This window comes from Branchiostoma floridae, unplaced genomic scaffold (assembly GCF_000003815.2).
Source record: "Branchiostoma floridae strain S238N-H82 unplaced genomic scaffold, Bfl_VNyyK Sc7u5tJ_1585, whole genome shotgun sequence".
NCBI classification, from domain to species: domain Eukaryota; kingdom Metazoa; phylum Chordata; class Leptocardii; order Amphioxiformes; family Branchiostomatidae; genus Branchiostoma; species Branchiostoma floridae.
The window spans coordinates 511,463-515,250 of NW_023365779.1; the positions used below are offsets into that span (position 1 = coordinate 511,463).

Below are 3,788 nucleotides of genomic sequence, written 5' to 3' on the forward strand. Positions count from 1 at the left end.
TCAAAACGAGATATGAGATCAGACATGACTACGGGGTTTTACGTATCGCTTTCTACGCTACAAATGGCACAAGGAGTCTGCTATGGTCGGTCAGCAATTTGGGAGAGGCTTGTGAGTGTAGGGGGAATATGGTGTAAGCTCAAACGGACGGAAAATTATCGTGAATGATGTTTTAGTTGTACGTTTGGCGGCCGCCCCCCTCCCACCCTGGGCGGCGCACTCCTCCCAGCAGGATCCAACGTGTACTTCGGTGAGTAGAAAATATATAGACTGTGCTTGCCTTTCAGTGTGCTTCGTTTTTTAAGCAAAAAGTAGGTTCGCTTTTGCTTTTCCCACTTGTTTTGTTATTGACATGTAATCGTTAGAAACAAATTTGTCTCCAACTAACCTGCCCCCCTCCCCCATTTAATAGGAAAATGTATTGGACAACAGGCATTTCGTATCTGGTTTTATGATACAAAACAGCAACAGCACTTGATGGGTGAATAATTGTGCGTTGATAAGAGAATTAATTTGTAGTCACATACATACTGTTAAACTTGAAACCAGTAGGATTAAATTAATGCTTCCAAATGATTATTTATATTTTATAGATTATACTAGTACTATACATATTTAAATATATTTATTCATGTATTCGTTCAAATCATGGCTGGCATCACACAGCCAAGGCTGTCGATCTAGTTGTGACTATTATTATCAAGGGCTAACCTTTAACAATTTGAACACTGTTCAGTAACTGACAGTTGTTCGGTCACTAATTTGATGACTATTATATTTAAGGTATGGATTTAAGTCACGGTGTGTATGTATTAAATTCAGGGATGGCTGGATCTGATTGTGTCATTATTTCCCTTTTTATATGCCTCCAGTACAGCTGCAGTAGATACCTCCTTCAGACATGCAGCACAAGTTGTGAGGGTGGATAGCCAGAAGTAAAGCAAGCATCAGCCAGAAGTTTAGCTGCTGGGTACTTCAAATTATGCTGCTACACACTCCATAGGTAAGCCTCAAAACTACAGTCCTGCATGAGAGCAGCATGACCAATATCATCATTGGCACACTTCAGTGTTTACCGAGGCATGCCGTTATCATGATTCTGCTTAGTCTGGTTTTAGTTAGTTGTTGTGATGGGACGAAGCACAACTACCCCAGTTATGTCAAAATCGTGTGACATGTTCCTTGATTGCTGTGTATATATTTTTTATTTGTGTCATACCTGATAACATTTGATAGGGGTGTTCCAGACCGGATGATGATTTTCCGTATCACACAGGCTTTTTATTTGTATTAGACAGGTTTCCATCAATTGAATAGAACATACTCAACTCAAGCGAATGGAGTTCTTTTGTTCGAATTTTTCTCGAATTGATGTTATTTAAAGAATAGAGTTGTTGGCACCGTGCAGGTTGAAACAATGTAGCGAGTTTTATCCTTTTTATGAGTAGTTTAGCAATTAAATTGAGAGTTTTCCGACCTGGATATGATATACATGTATAGAATACAACACGGAGTATTCTGTATCACCTAAGGTACCAGGATCACCCGAAGGCCGGAGGGTGATCCGACCCGTAGGAGGGGTGGGACCGAGGATGATGTATTTCAATACACCATGTTTTATTTTATTTGTAACATACCTACCTGAGAAAACACAAGTTTCGATGCAAAACGCGCCAGAAGTTTTAAAAAATTTGGTGTCCTCGAACAAAAACAGTTACAGCAGCAATTTTAACGTCTGAATCAGGTATTCGAATTTTAGACCACGCCGCCCTCGGTGTGGGTAGAGTACGTTTGAAGTGTTTGATGGAAGCCTGTGTGATACAGCTTTTCATTACCCGGTCCAGAAAACCCGTATCGACCAATATCGTGGCCCAGGTATGACGACATGAAATTTACATGAAAAATACAACACAATGTATTCGGCATTACTCTCAGTCCCAGCCCTCCCACGGGTCGGATCGCTTGACCCAGTCAGGCTGGTACACCATGTTGTTGTATTCTATATTTATCAATTTTCAGTACACATGGGGACTACCCTTCAGTTGCAAATTTAAATAGGCTAGATTTCCACACATAGATTTATATTCTGTGATACTTTTGTATTATCATGTAGGAACTGACTCACCACACAAAGGACTCCAAACTCATGCCAAGAAGTTCAGCATTCAGACACAGAAGAAGGCAGCCTGTGCTTGTTTGGACCCTACACGGAGTGCTTCGCAGCAGTGGACTTGAATATAGATGACAAGAGGATGTCTGTACGCAGTTCCACAGAATGTACTAGTAACTCAGGTGTTCACAGTTTGGCTGGACTTTAAAAGTTTACTCATCTGTATTTCAATATCTTTATTGACAACAACTTTGTTCTTTTATGTGATTGCTGTTAACCTAAGGGCCACTAAAATCTTCATAGCTTTGAAGACTTCCAGTATGAAGCAAATTGTGTTTCACTGTTGTGTGATTGTATGAACCGTGTGATTATGATACATTTTACATAATTGTCAGAATTACATTGTACCTACACAGGTCCCATACAATATGCTTGTACCTGCATATACAGGTGGTATTTTGAGCCCTGACATGCATCTGACCCTCACCCTTCTCCAAAGGAAATGGATTTCTTAGCCAGATCACTTGGTTGTTTTTAATCTGTTATGAACTTATTAATTCCCCAATCTATGAAGTTTCGAAAATGATGAATTGTTGCTTGAATAAACATGTAGCGTCACATGATGCTAATACTAGTAATAGGATCATGTTGGCAAAGTGTAAAACAATACAGGCCCCATTGAATGTTACATAAGTCTTTCATAGGTCATTAATGCACTGCATTTCAGTGTCATGTTACTGTTTCTTTCATTCATCTTGATCATAGTTGCACATTTTGCTTTTTACATTTGTTAACAGTGACAGCATAGTTTGGATGTTGCACACAATATAATATGATACAACTGTTACAGTACACAGTAAGTACATTGCAAATTCTTAACTGAGTGCTTATTGTAGTCTCCAACTTCCAAGCAGACATGTCAGCTTGTCCAAGTAGGGACAAATAAGTTTCCATGGGATTTCTGTCCTTTGTAGTCTATTCAGTTATCTGCCTGCCAGTTGGTTCACTCCTATTACTCAAGTCCCCTATTAGTATTTGACCAAGCCAGAGTCTGGTAGAGACTGGGATAATTGCAGATGAAATGTGATGGGCAAATAGTGTATGGCAAAAATATTGTATATAATTTCTAAAGCCTGTTTGTCAGTGCACAATGACGGAGACTGATGATAGGTTTAGATAGTGTGTGATGATAAAATACTTTCTTAAATATCATCCATGATAAAAGCTGCTTGTAACTGATCAACTTGTACACAGGACAGTTGACCAATGTTCAATCACAAGGCCACAATTGTATATCTGTTATTTATCTGTTTACCCTTTAGAAATCCTAACTGTCATTGTTGATATGTTTATCCAATAAATAATGCTGAGTTTGGCCACAAATCGTGTTATGATTCAAAATCATGGGTAATTCTGGGGAGTAATCGGTTAACTACCGGCTAAATGTGGGTAAAGGGGGGCATATGATATTATTCTGGTAAAGGTTGTATAAATCCAAGGTAAATACAGCTAAATGTGGGTAAAGGGGGATAAATATAGCATTGAATATTCTGGTAAAGGTATGTATAAATCCAAGGTAAATATGGGTAAATACAGCTATATGAGAAATACTCCACATGGTAAATGTCGGTAAATGCGCAAAATATATGAGAAATACCTCGTACGGTAAATCTCGGTA

The 3,788-nt window shown here is 38.8% G+C and overlaps 1 long non-coding RNA gene across 2 annotated transcripts; it reads left to right on the plus strand.

Moving 5' to 3' along the window:
• Nucleotides 1–11: 11 nt before the first annotated feature.
• LOC118408443 lies at nt 12–3,493 on the plus strand. Of its 2 annotated transcripts, none has more exons than XR_004830295.1 (3): nt 12–250; nt 873–1,003; nt 2,114–3,493. It is a non-coding gene; the product is annotated as an uncharacterized LOC118408443 (long non-coding RNA). The 2 variants fall into 2 exon arrangements; XR_004830296.1 differs by having other exon boundaries at nt 878–1,003.
• Nucleotides 3,494–3,788: the final 295 nt, after the last annotated feature.